Genomic DNA, 13,801 nt, shown 5'->3' on the forward strand with positions numbered 1-13,801 from the left:
GATGATGGTGATGGTGATGATGGTGATGATGGTGATGGTGACGATGATGATGGTGATGATGGTTGTGATGATGATGGTGGTGATGATGGTGATGATGGTGATGGTGATGGTGATGATGATGGTGATGATGGTGATGGTGATGATGGTGATGATGATAGTGGTGATGGTGACGATGATGATGATGGTCGTGATCGTGTTGATGGTGGTGATGGTGATGATGATGGTGATGATGGTGATGATGGTGGTAATGATGGTGATGGTGATGATGGTAGTGATGATGGTGATGATGACAGTGGTGATGATGGTGTGATGGTGATGATGTTGGTGGTGATTATAATGATGGCAATGATGATAGTGATGATGGTGGTTATGACAATGGTGGTGATGGTGATGATAGTGATGATGATGGTGATGGTGAGGATGGTGATGATGATGGTGATGGTGAGGATGGTGATGGTGCTGATCATAGTGGTTATGATGACAATGGTGATGATGGTGATGATGATAGTGTGATGGTGATGATGATAATGATGGCAATGATGATAGTGATGATGGTGTGATGGTGATGGCAGTGATGATGATGATAGCAATGATTATAGTGGTGATGGTGATGGTGGTGGTGGTGGTGATGATGGTGGTGTGATGGTGATGATGGTGGTGGTGATGGTGATGATGATGATTGTGGTGGCATTGTTCTTGACAGTTTATACATATTAACTCATTTAATTCTCACAATAAGCCAATGACTATGTCCATTTTGCGAGTGAGGACAGTGAAGCAGAGAGAAAGTAACTTGCTTAAGACCACACAGTCAGTAAGTGGCAGAGCAGGTACTCGGGGCTACACATTCCGGTTGGCGCCCATGTCCAGAGCCCACGTCCACAGCTGCTGCACTGTCCTGCTCCATGAAGCCATGCTGCTTCACAAAGTATCTCATGAAATTGGGGGAAGAGGCTGAGTTCAGAGCACAGGGTGCACCCCCACTGGGAGGAGTTGGAATTATGCAGGAGGTGCAGTGGACTGAATGTTTCTGTCCCCCCCAAATTCATATATTGAAATCCTTATCCCTAGAGTGATGGTATTAGGTGGGGCCTTTGGCGGGTGGTTAAGTCATGACGGTGGACCCTTGCGAATGAGACCGCTCCCCTCATGAAAGGGAGCCGAGAGAGCTACCAGCCCTCTTTTCGTCATGCGAGGACACAGCGAGAAGCTGGCCATCTGCAGCTTGGAAACGGGCCCTCACCAGAACCTAACCATGCCAGCACCTTGACCTTGGACTCCAGCCTCCAGAACTGTGAGATAGAGAGGTCTGCTGTGTATAAGCCCTCAAGCCTGTGGTCCTTTGTTATAGCAGCCCGAGCTGTCTGAGGCAGGAGGCGAGATTTAAGCTGTACCTTGAAGGGCATCTATAAGTGGGCCAGGGTGGGAGGGTCTGCCCGGGAATGGAGCAAGGTCTCAGGGGGAGACTCTCAACAACTGGAATCTGGCTCTGGGGAGCCTGAACTCCAGCTGCACCAGTGGGGCCTGCTTGCAGCCCACATCTTCCAGCCACACATCCCACCCACCAGCTAGGCTCTCTCCCCATGCGGGCAGTTTGGGGGCGTCTTTGCCCGTACCCCTCCCTGTCTACCATGAGCTTGTCCCCCAGGCTGAGCAAAGCCACATGTGGCCCCTGATGGGCCAGAGTCTACAGGACTCAAGCAGGGACAGCCGGGCACCCTAGGGGTGCTGCTGGCTGGTGGAAGGGGGATCCCTCCAAGGTGTGCCAGGGTCCCTCGGTGCAGCAAGGGGCACGGCCCTCACCTCCACCCCCCTTACCCACCGCCGCCCTTGCCCTCCACCAGCACCCTCACCCCCCCCGCTGCCGCCCTCACCCCGCACCCCCGCCCTTGCCCTCACCAGCGCCCTCACCCCTGACTGCTGCCACCCTCAACCCTGACTGTCGCCCTCACCCCCGACCGCCACCCTCACCACCCCCGCTGCCACCCTCACCCCCCACCGACACCCTCACCCCCCAGCCGCCGCCCTCACCCCCCCCGCCGCCCTCACCCCCTCGCCGCCGCCCTCACCCTCCTGCTGCCGCCCTCACACCCCCGCCGCCACCCTCTCCCCCACCGCCACCGCCCTTACACCCCCGCCGCCGCCCTCACACCCCCGCCGCCGCCCTTGCCCCCCACCAGCACGCTTGCCTCGCCTGCTCCCTCTGCCTCAAAACAAAACATTCTGGACTTGGGGTGAAAAGCCTGGATTTGAGCTATGCTGCCCACCACTCTGCCTGGGTTTGCTTTTCTGGATAACATCTGCCTGCCTGCTGTGGCTCCACTGGTTGCCCACCTGACACCACGTCTCTTCTCTTCTACCGCTGGAGTCCAGGTCTGCCCTCCTGGGGCACCCGCCCGGCTCACAGGCAAACCTACCGGGTCTCGGGGGCTGTGACTGAGGGGTGTGGCAGAGGCTTCGGGTGTCCACTGGGAGCTTCCGCAGGGGAACCGGCCTGGTAGGAACGGCTGCTTTGGGGAAGGCAGAACCTTCGGGAACCAGCGTCAGGGTGCAGGCTTCCAGGCCGGCACTCACTCTGGGCAGAGCCACCACCACGTTGCTTACTCGTCCCCACAGATGGAACAGGAGCGAGGTCGCCTGTATCCTCCGGGAAATGCTCCTGGAGGTCAGGTCAGCCGGGTGAGCACTGGGTCCGGCTGCTCTCCCCAGCTTCTCTTCTCCAGTCGGCCAACCCAGCCTCCGCGAGAGACAGAGGAAAGACAGACACGGCGTCGGCTGCACGGGGCCTGCGTCCCTCCCGACCTTCTCATTTGATCCTCCTGCCCCATGCGGTTGGTGCCAACATTCATCCCATTGTACGGATGAGTAAACTCAGCTTCAGTGAGGCCGGGGCCTTCCTGGAGATCACAGAGCAAGTGAGCCCAGGCCTCAACACCCCTCTCCCCTCCGCACCTCTGCCGCCCCCTCCCGGTTCCTTTCCCGACTCTGGACCCCATGGGTGTCCTGGGCTCTGCTGCGGTGTTCCTGGCTCCGCTCCCTTCCTACCTCCTGGGCTGGCAGGGGAAAGTGCTCCCAGCTGGGGTCACCACACCCTGACCTGCCCATTCCGCTTTCCTCAGCTGTAAAGCAGGGAAGTCAGAGCCCCTCTTTATGGGCTTGTGGAGTTGAATGGGGTCATGTTGTGAAAATCCCTAAGCCCAGTGCTGTCTTGGAAAAGACCTCAGTTCCGGGTTTATTGTTCTCTCTCCCACTCAGGCACCATCAGTCTCAACTGTCGCTGGCCCGAGCTGGCTCTACGCATTTCTTTCCTCGTACTCTGTGGTCTACAAGGACAGGAGGTGCTGGGGGCTGGCTGGCTCCTCGGGGACAGTGGGGAGCCGTGTAGGAAGGGACACCGAGGCACCAAGGGCCCAGCAGGACCTGGGGAGAGGGTACAAGGATAGCTATGCTGCACACAGACTGGCTGGTTCCACACCCACTCTGGAATGGCCAGGGCCAGACTGCCCAGCTGTCGTTTTGATTGAATCCAGATGCCCCGGTACTCGAGACAAATGTGCTCTGGGGAGCGTTTAAATAAAAACACAAGGATCAGAGGTGTTCCCAGGGGCCAGTTTCATGGGGAGCCAGGGAGAGGGAGGAGTGGCCCCTGTCCCTACACCGATGGCAGGTGGCCCAGTCCCTGACCGGACACAGCTCCCTTCCACCCACCAACCTCCTGGCCACCTGCTGGGGCCCCCCCGAGGCCGCAAATCTCCCTGAATCTGTTTCCCCACCATGTCACCGGGCACCCAGGAGAGCTGCACCTGCAAGTGACTGGGTGCTTGGCCCAGGGGTGGGTGCTGGTGGGTGAGAGTGGTCCCTGTCACTATCACAGACGATAAGTGACGTCTGTCACACCGGGAGCCTGGGCCGGGCAACCTGGCACCCATTTCCTCTCCTGGAAGTGGAGGCCCTGAGGCTTCTGAGCGCACAGGGCTGCTGGGAGGACGAGTAAGAAAAGCGGGTGAAGCACAGAGCCCAAGGCTCCGTGTGGCCCCCCCAGTCAGCCGAAGTCGTGACCCTCACCGCAGCCTCTGCCCCGCGCCAAGCCTGACTGTGGTGGCTTCCGATGGGTGTCCTTCTGGGCTTCCCAAAGCAGGAGGTGAGGTGCAGGGCAACGCTGGCGCAGGCTGGCTCAGAGGCACAGCAGAGCCGGGTCCCACACGGCCAGGCGCATCGGGAGTGGCCTTTCCTGGCTGTCAAGGTGTCAGGCAGCTGCCTTTGTGCAGGGCACTTACCTGGAGTGTGGTGGCCCCGAGGAATCTCCTTTTTTTTTTTTTTGGATACAGAGTCTCACCCTGTCACCCTGGCTTCAGTGCAGTGGAAGGATCTCAGCTCACTGCAGCCTCTGCCTCCTGGGCTTAAGCAATCCTCCCACCTTAGCCTTCTGAGTAGCTGGGACTGCAGGTGGGCACCACCACGCCCAGCTAATTTTTAAATTTTTTTATAGGGATGGGGTCTCGACCTGGACCAACCCAGGCTGGTCTCAAACTCCTGGGCTCAAGCAATCCACTTGCCTAAGCCTCCCGAAGTGCTGGGATAACAGGCGTGAGCCGCCACACCCGGCCTTCACATGGTTTGAGCCGCCGCACCCGGCCTCTCACATGGTTCTTCTCATGGGTGCTCCCCACGTGTGCGGACCCCTCCTTCGTGGCCTCCAGCTTCTATTTAGAGAGGGTGTGACACGCTGAGAACTTTCACATGGGTGGTGACGGGACTGAATCGAGTTGCAGGATGCCAGCGGGTATGGGAGTTGCTGCTGTGGAGAACGGCAGCACCATTTCCACGCCCACGTGTGGCACTTGGTCATGGCCCATGCGGAAAACAACTACACCCACCTATTTCCCTCCCAGAAAACCTACGTTTTTCTTCCCAAGACAGACACTGTGTGCTCACAACACCCTGTTGCTGCCTTTCCTGAGTAGTATGTGTGCAGGAGTCCTCACAGCAGCCATGTCGCAGGGAGCAGGCGCCACGGCCTTGGAAGTCAGCACAGTCAGCGAAATTCCATAGGGAGCTGGAACTGACATGGCCCAGTCATGTCATGGATGAGCCATGTCATGAACGACTCATGCATGCACCAGTAGTGTGGACCTGTCACGTGAGACCTGTCACGTGTGGACCTGTCACGTGTGGACCTGTCATGCATGCACCAGTCAAGTGTGGGCCTGTCACGTGTGGACCAGGCTGAAGGCAGGGTGCCTCAGCCAATCCTATGCCTGGGCAGGGCGGGGGATGCCTCTGCATTTTCTGAGCCCCATGGCCCTGCAGTGCTGCTGGGTGGCCCTCACAGACCCAGGCCAGCCCCTCCTCCCAGGCAGGCAGCTGGAGCTGCAGGGGAGGGTGTCACGGCCAGCCCAAGAGGCCTCATCCCTGCTACTGGGTATCTGCCCTAGCTATGTCCAGCCCAGGTCACTGAGTGTGTAAACACACCTCACATCCGCGTCGAGAAGGTGTGACCAGTGCCTGCTGAACAAAGAAGGTCTGGCCCAGGGTGGCTGCAGCCAGGAGGCCAAGGAGACCAGTGAGAGCGCCGCCCTCGCCACTGACGCTCTTGCTGGGCTCATTGTTGTGCTGGGCCCAGCGGAGCAAAAGACAGGCCTCCAGCCTGGGCACCTCCCAACAACTCTGCACCCTTGATTGAAATGCAATGTCTGCAGCTGACGGCCACGTGACTGCAATCCACCCTCCCAGCTGCCGATTAATTTTACCTTTTGTGCTGCCAGCTGCAATGGGCTCATGGTGAGAGCTGAGTTGATGCATGCGAGTGCGAGGGTGTGTGTTCATGTGTGCACATGTGTGACCGTGTGAGGGTGTATATGTGTGTGTGCATACATTGTGTGCATGCATGTGAGTGTGTACACTGAGCACGTCTGTGAATGTATGTGGGTGTGTCCATATGAGCACGTGTGTGTGCACGTGTGACCGTGTGAGGGTGTATATGTGTGTGCATACATTGTGTTTGTGCATGCATGTGAGTGTGTACACTGAGCACGTCTGTGAATGTATGTGGGTGTGTCCATATGAGCACATGTGTGTGCACATGTGACCGTGTGAGGGTGTATATGTGTGTGTGCATACATTGTGTATGTGCATGCATGTGAGTGTGTACACTGAGCACGTCTGTGAATGTATGTGGGTGTATCCATATGAGCATGTGTGTATGCACGTGTGACTTTGTGAAGGTGTATATGTGTGTGCATACATTGTGTATGTGCATGCGAGTGTGTAGACTGTGAGCACATCTGTGATTGTAGGTGTGTCCATATGAGCATGTGTGTGTGCACGTGTGACTGTGTGAGGGTGTATATGTGTGTGTGCATACATTGTGTGCATGCATGTGAGTGTGTACACTGTGAGCACGTCTGTGAATGTATGTGGGTGTGTCCATATGAGCACGTGTATGCACATGTGTGACTGTGTGAAGGTGTATATATGTGTGTGTGCATACATTGTGTATGTGCATGCATGTGAGTGTGTAGACTGTGAGCACATCTGTGAATGTAGGTGTGTCCATATGAGCATGTGTGTGTGCACATGTGTACATGTGGCATGTGTCACTGTGAGCGGATGCATGAGTGCATGTGAGTGTCTGCATGTGTTAGTGTGTGTGGCTTTGTCCATTGTGAGCATGTGTACTCGTGTACATAGGTGTGTGAACACAGGCATACAAGCGTACATGGTGTGTATTCACTGTGCATGTGAATGTGTGTGTCTGTGTGTTTGTGGGCATGTGGCTGTGCACGCACGTGTCTGTCCACTGTGTCTGTGTGTGCTCATGCATATCTGCGTGTGGGCATGTGGTTGGTGTCGTATGTGGATGTGTGAGTGTGTGCACGTGTGGAATATGGGTGTCTGGCTGTATCCGTGTGTGAGTGTTTGCACACGTCTGTGTGTGAGCATTTGATTGTGTGAGCACGTGCACATTCATACAAGCACAGATGTGGACCGTTGCCCTGGGGCCTGCTTGTGCTACCTGTGAGCAGAGGAGACATCCTGAGGAGGCTCCACTCCCAGCCCAGCCCGTGGAGGGACACCCACGGCCTCAGGTCTCCAGGCTCCCGACGAGCTGTTAGCCAACTCAGTCCCCAAAGCAAAGCTCCAGTTGGCAGTTGAGGATTGGAGCCCAGAGTGACTTGTCAGGGGTTTGGGGACCCAGGGAGGAAGGCCTAGGAAACCCGGGAGGGCCCACAGGGAGCCTGGCCTCCTGTCGGCCAAGGAACAGCAGAAGCAGAGGATGGAGCCCACAGGGGCTCCCACCTACTATTCCCAAGTCGCTTGTCACCAATAATAACGTCCATGCTTGCAAATAAACTACCTTTAAAAGTAACAAAATTCAACATCGCCCTTGTGTGGCATCACTCAGCTTCCCTGGGGTTCTCCAGGAGGAGAGAGGCCCCAGGACTCAGTGACGCTGAGATGGGCGCCCCCGGCGTGTCTGCACCCCCTGCAGGACGTCCTGGAGCCTCCATCAGCCTCACTCATGGAGTCAGGCCCCGGACCCGGGGCAAGGCAGCCAGAAATGACTCTGTAGGTGGCCCCCATGCAGGCAGCCCAGCTCCTGCCTCGAGGACACTTCGAAGGGCTGGGTCCAGGAGGTTGCTGGGCTCCAGCCCCAGGTCCCACCTTCATCACTGTGACTGCGGCACCTCTCGGACCCTCATCTGGAAATTGAAAGAGGGCGCAGCCATTGGCAAGACCGCTGTGGGGGTGGGAGCTCTGTAACCTGCCCCTGGCAAACTCCATTGTCGGGGGGCCTCTATAAGCCACCCCTGGCTAACTCCATTGTCAGGGGGCCTCTACGAGCCGCCCCTGGCGAACTCCATTGTCGGGGGGCCTCTACGAGCCGCCCCTGGCGAACTCCATTGTCGGGGGGCCTCTACGAGCCGCCCCTGGCGAACTCCATTGTCGGGGGGCCTCTACGAGCCGCCCCTGGTGAACTCCATTGTCGGGGGGCCTCTACGAGCCGTCCCTGGTGAACTCCATTGTCGGGGGGCCTCTACAAGCTGCCCCTGGCAAACTCCAGGGCTCACCTCAGGTCGGATCGAGCCCCCTCTGGGGTTTCACTGAAATCTCCAGCATTTTCAGAGACACCAGGAGCCCTGGATGAAAGGAAGACTGGCACCCTTGGTAGGAAGGACCCTCCCCTGATTTTGGAACAGAGGAGGCAGAGCTCCTCCTGAAGGCTGGCACCTGCCCCTGGGGCTCTCCTGGTTACCCCACAGCAGGATGAGCCCAGAGGGTGAGCGATGAAGCCAAGGTTGTCAGGAAGGGAGGGGCAGCTTGTTCAACGCTGCCAGGAAGCTCCAACAGTATCTCCAAGGACATGAAGGTCTGAAAAAGAAACAGGAAAATACAGACATCCCCGCTTAGCCAGGGTTTTTTTGTTTGTTTGTTTTTTTGAGACAGAGTCTTGCTCTGTTGTCCAGGCTGGAGAGCAATAGTGCAATCTTGGCCTCCCAGGTTCAAGTGATTTTCCTGCCTCAGCCTCCCGAGTAGCTGGGATCACAGGCATGCACCACCACGCCCGGCTAATTTTTTTTTACTTTTAGTAGAGACAGGGTTTCTCCACGTTGGCTAGGCGGGTTTCAAACTCCTGACCTCAGGTGATCTGCCTGCCTCAGCCTCCCACAGTGCTGCGATGACAGGCGTGAGCCACTGCGCCGGGCCGAGGGTTTCCCTTTTTCTGCAGTTTCAGTTATCCATGGTCAACTGAGCTCCAAAAATATTAAATGGAAAATTCTAAAACTAAACAATTCATAAGCTTTAAATTCTGCACGGCTTGATGAACTCTGACACCTCCCGCCCTTTCCGCCCAGGACGGGATCCTCCGTTTGTCCAGCGAGTCCACGCTGTGGACGCTCCGCACCCGTGAGTCCTCCAGGAGCTGCCTCTGCTGTCAGATCAAAGACACATCGGATATGTGGGGTTCAGGCATCCCTGGGGGTCTGGGAATGTGACCCCCTTGTATACAAGATGGCTGTATGGTTTTTCTCCTCCCTAGTGTCATTTTTATGTTATGTGTATTTTTTACGTTATTTTATGTTATTTTTAAAAAGCCACCAGGTTTTATCTCCAGGGCTTCATGTCACTCCACCAAATGGATTCTGTCCCCCTCAGTGGCTCAGTCCCGTCGTCTGGGTTCCCAGCCCCAGGAACCTAGGGCCTGTGGAAAGCCAGCCTCCCCTGGAGGTGGCTCCTCCTGGACCCGTGGCCGGGGCACCCTGAGGACGTTCTGTGGTGAGATGGTTCAAGGCCTGCCTACTTGCGGGCTCACCCTCACCCCCCATTTTCTCCCCGTTTCCATCTTCGTCCTCACCTCATGCACCCTCTGTTTTTGGTGAGGCAGTGTGGATGGATGAATCCACCTTGCTCCCGAAACACCCCCAAATCTGTCCCGCCCGGGCCCTGGACTCTGGTTCCTAAAATGCCACCACTACACCCAGACATGCCACATGCTCCCCGGCACCCCTCCTCCGCCCTCCTGCAGAGCCAGGCGATGCCCGCACCAGAGATCTGTGCCAGCCGCAGGACATCTGGGAGGAGGTGCATAAACCCAACAGGGCCAAGCGCAGAGGGGCGCACGTGTGACTTCCTTGGGCTGGTGGGCCCGTCTGCTGGAATACAGCGCGACTTTGCGGGAACTCCATTAGGCGGGCGCTTCTGTGTTTTCTGCTGTTCGAGGCCAGGCCTTCCCTGGCTCACGTGGGGCCTCACCATGTCCCAGGGTTCTCTCCCTTGGGAGCTGTTGCAGCTCGGACACGGGCCTCCAGCCTCTGGGTTTCTCAGAAACTCTGGGTCCCTCCCGCTGGTGGCACCAGCTGGCTCACTCTCTGGGGTCTAAATGGAGGCTTGGAGACCCTGGGAACAATGCAGCCAACAGGACCCCGGCCCACACACCCAGACAATGCTGTGTCTGCCCTGATTTGGCACAAGCCATGGGGAGAGGCCACTGCTCTGATTGTGCAGGTGGTGCCTCGGGCCTGGCGCTAAGTGATGAGAGGACCCTGTGGGGCTCGGGACTGCTGGAGAAAGCAGAGGGAGGAGGGAGGGCCTGAGGAGGAGGAGTGTGGCGGGAGGAGGGAGGATCTGGAAAGGTTTCCAGGCTCCAGGAAAAGCGTCCCCGCCATAGGTCCCAGAAGGCGGCAGCCAGGCCTCCCCTCACAGCTGCTGTGCAGAGCTGGCATCTGTGCCTGCCGCTCCACATGTAGAAGCCAGACCCCGGGAGCCGGGTCTGTGCCAAGCCAGTGCCAGCTGCCGGGACACGTGTGTCTGGCACTTGGACAACTCCGCCCAGCGAGGCCTGTGCGTCTCTTTCCTTGTGGGGAGAGCGTGTCACGTCCAGGGCTGGGGTCGCCACATGCCCATGCCTGGCATTCTTTCCATCTGGGCTCACCCCCATTGTGCCCATGATCTGGGCCTGCCCCCATCGTGCCCATGTCCAGCACGTGGTTGCCATTGTGCCTGTGTCCAGCACATGGCCCCATCGTGCCGATGTCCAGCATGTGGCCCTCTTCGTGCCCATGATCTGGGCCCGCCCCCCTCGTGCCCGTGTCCAGCGCGTGGCCCCCCTCGTGCCCGTGTCCAGCGCGTGGCCCCCCTCGTGCCCGTTTCCAGTGTGTGGCCCCAACAGTCAGCGTTGTTGACGTCACCTTCTGGGAGGGAGGTCAGCCTCGGGGCCAATGGCCTGGAGCTTGTGTGTATGGCTCTAGGTGCGTGTGCAATGCACTCAGCATCTAAGCTATGTTCAGGCCCTCTGGAGGCTCCTGCAAACTTTGAGGGCCTGCCCAGAACTCTCTCCAAGCCCAGGTGGGGCAAATGCTTCCAGGTCAAATGCCAAAATTCCTGTCCCCATGACATGGGCCTTAGGCAGTAAAGGAAGAAGCAGGGGCGGAAGAGAGTGCAAAGATGCACACGAACATCCATGACCTGCACACATATGCACCATGCTCACGTACATGCACACACGTGTCAGGGAGCACGACTGGGGCAAGGCAAGCATTCTGGGTGGTTTGGGGTGTTTGACTGTTTATGTTTATCTGGGTTTTTCCATCTGTCTTCTTTACAGTGAGTATATTACTTGTAATAATTTAAAGTTTTAAAAATGCAATTGTCCAAAATGAGGACTGTGGAGGAGCAGGTGGGAGGGCAGCCTCCTGCCCACGGAGAACTGGCCTGGATCCAGCCTCCTAGGGACGAGGGAAAATGAAGCCACAAGGAACTTCTCTGGGCTTTGGGGCATCAGCAGCTGTTTTCTGGCCCCATGGGGCACAGATGTGGTCAGAGGGGCACATGGGTAATGCATGGATGTGGTCGGGGGGCACACGGGTGAGGCGTGGACATGGTCAGTGGACGGGGCTTGGCGTGAGCTCCTGGAGTTAGAGGGCTTCAGTTGGACCCCACTTACTTTCACAGCAAGACCCTGGGCACTGGAAGATGCGCTCCCTACCCATGACTTTGAGTGGCCCAATGGGCAGAGCCTGGTCTCCTCCAGAGGGTGCACTCTGCCCTCCTGCCAGCCCCTCGCTGTCTCTGCCCACTGCTGACCCTTCTTTTCTTACTTCTTCCCCCATGAGGCTCTGGATCGTGGGGCCCTGCTTCTGTCGCAACACATCTGCCGCCCCTTGTGGATCATGTGGCCGCCTGCTCAGTATCTCCTGGCCTTGTCCACCTCCGTCTCCCAGAGCCATGGTCCTGGCTCTGCATGGCCCCAGCGGCACCCAACGTCCTCTGCCTCTGCCTCCAGGTCGGCATCTTCATGAGCCATGGCCTTGTCTCCAGCTCTGCCCTGCAACCTGCAGCCGCTCCCTGTGGCCCCAGAGCAACTGTTCTTGTGGGGTCTCAGGGCTCTTTCCCAGTCTTAGAGATCATTCAGTTCATATGTGGGAGCTGGAAAACAGTGGAACTTACGGAGATGGAGACTAGAATGATGGAGATATTCCCAGAGGCTGGGAAGGGCGGTGGGGAGTAGGGGGGTGGTGAGGGGATGGTTAATAGGTACAAACATAATTACATGGAAGGAATAAGATCAGATATTTGGTAGCACAATAGGGTGACTATTGTTAACAAGAATTTATTGCATATTTTTAAATAACTGAAAAGTGGACTGGAATGCTCCTAATACAAGGAAATGATAAAGGCTCGAGGTGACAGTGGCCCCGATTACCCTGGTGTGATCAACACGTCACGTGTTCCCCATAGACACAGATAATTATGTACCCATAAGCATTAAACATTTTATTTATTTTTTATTTTTATTTGTTTTGAGACAGAGTTTCACGCTTTTTGCACAGGCTGGAGTGCAGTGGCGTGATCTTGGCTCACTACAACCTCCACCTCCCAGGTTCAAGTGACTCTCCTGCCTCGGCCTCCCGAGTAGCTGGTATTACAGGCGTCCACCACCACGCCCGGCTAATTTTGTAATTTTAGTAGAAATTACACCATGTTGGCCAGGCTGGTCTCGAACTCCTGACCTCAGGTGATCTGCCCACCTCAGCCTCCCAACGTGCTGGGATTACAGGCGTGAGCCACCGCACCCGGCTAGAATTAAAGATTTTTAAAAGTCATTCAGGACCCCAAGAGCTTCTGTTTATGTAGGTAATGGTTATTGATACTTACCAAATTCAAAAGAAATTGGAGAATATTTAAAAATATTTATCTAAATATATTTATCAAGTCAATAGTAACTACAATAAACTCACTGTATGTTAACATAAACAACACGTTTTGTTGGTGTTTTTTTTTTTTTTTGAGGTGGAATCTCGCTCTATCACCCAGGCTGGAGTGCAGTGGTGCAATCTCGGCTCACCGCAAGCTCCGCCTCCCTGGTTCACGCCATTCTCCTGCCTCAGCCTCCTGAGTAGCTGCGACTACAGGTGTCCGCCACCACGCCCGGCTAATTTTTTGTATTTTTAGTAGAGACAGGGTTTCACTGTGTTAGCCAGGATGGTCTCGATCTCCTGACATCTTGATCTGCCCGTCTCAGCCTCCGAAAGTGCTGGGATTACAGGCGTGAGTCACCGCACCCGGCCAACGACATCTTTTATGAAGTTATCTATAAATTCCAAAACAAAACAACTCTGGAAACTAGGGCATGATTTTATGTGTTCGCTGTCACTGTAACACTTGGCTGCGTGGGCCAGAGGGGAACCTGTGTGCCTCCGTATCCAGTCTACTGTGATGTTTTGATTGAACTATATGAAGAAAATCTGGCCTCACACCGATAATGTATGGTGGATTACCGTAACACCTTCTTCTCCCGGGGGAGGGGTACCGTAACACCCTCTTCTCCCGGGGGAGGGGTACCGTAACACCCTCTTCTCCCGGGGGAGGGGTACTGTAACAGCCTCTTTCCCCCGGGGGAGGGGTACCGTAACAGCCTCTTCTCCCGGGGGAGGGGTACCATAACAGCCTCTTCTCCCGGGGGAGGGGTACCGTAACAGCCTCTTCTCCCGGGGGAGGGGTATTGTAATTTTGCCTTTTCAGTAACCATGGGAATTCTTTGACACCAAAACTCGACGACTGCCACTTTTTTAAAGGTTCGCTGGACCGTGGTGTCTAGAACCAAATCTGAGCTTTCCCTGCTGCACGTTAAAGCTGTTCTCTTTTGCACTCTGAACGGGTCTTTTACCACCACATGTGATTCTGCCACACCCCACATCAATCATGTGAGAAACGTGGGTTCACTGAGCTGCGTGTGCACACACTGATGGGTTTTGTTGTGTACAAATTCACATGAATTAATACGGTCACTGATATCAGC

The 13,801-nt window shown here is 56.2% G+C and overlaps 1 long non-coding RNA gene across 1 annotated transcript; it reads left to right on the top strand.

Annotated features, from left to right (window-relative positions):
- The first annotated feature begins 2,184 nt into the window (after nucleotides 1-2,184).
- On the top strand, nucleotides 2,185-3,573 carry LOC129527415 (uncharacterized). The gene is made up of 3 exons (XR_010131462.1): nucleotides 2,185-2,373; nucleotides 2,617-2,915; nucleotides 3,256-3,573. It is a non-coding gene; the product is annotated as an uncharacterized lncRNA (long non-coding RNA).
- Nucleotides 3,574-13,801: the final 10,228 nt, after the last annotated feature.

This window comes from Gorilla gorilla, chromosome 18 (assembly GCF_029281585.2).
Source record: "Gorilla gorilla gorilla isolate KB3781 chromosome 18, NHGRI_mGorGor1-v2.1_pri, whole genome shotgun sequence".
Classification (NCBI taxonomy): Eukaryota; Metazoa; Chordata; class Mammalia; order Primates; family Hominidae; genus Gorilla; species Gorilla gorilla.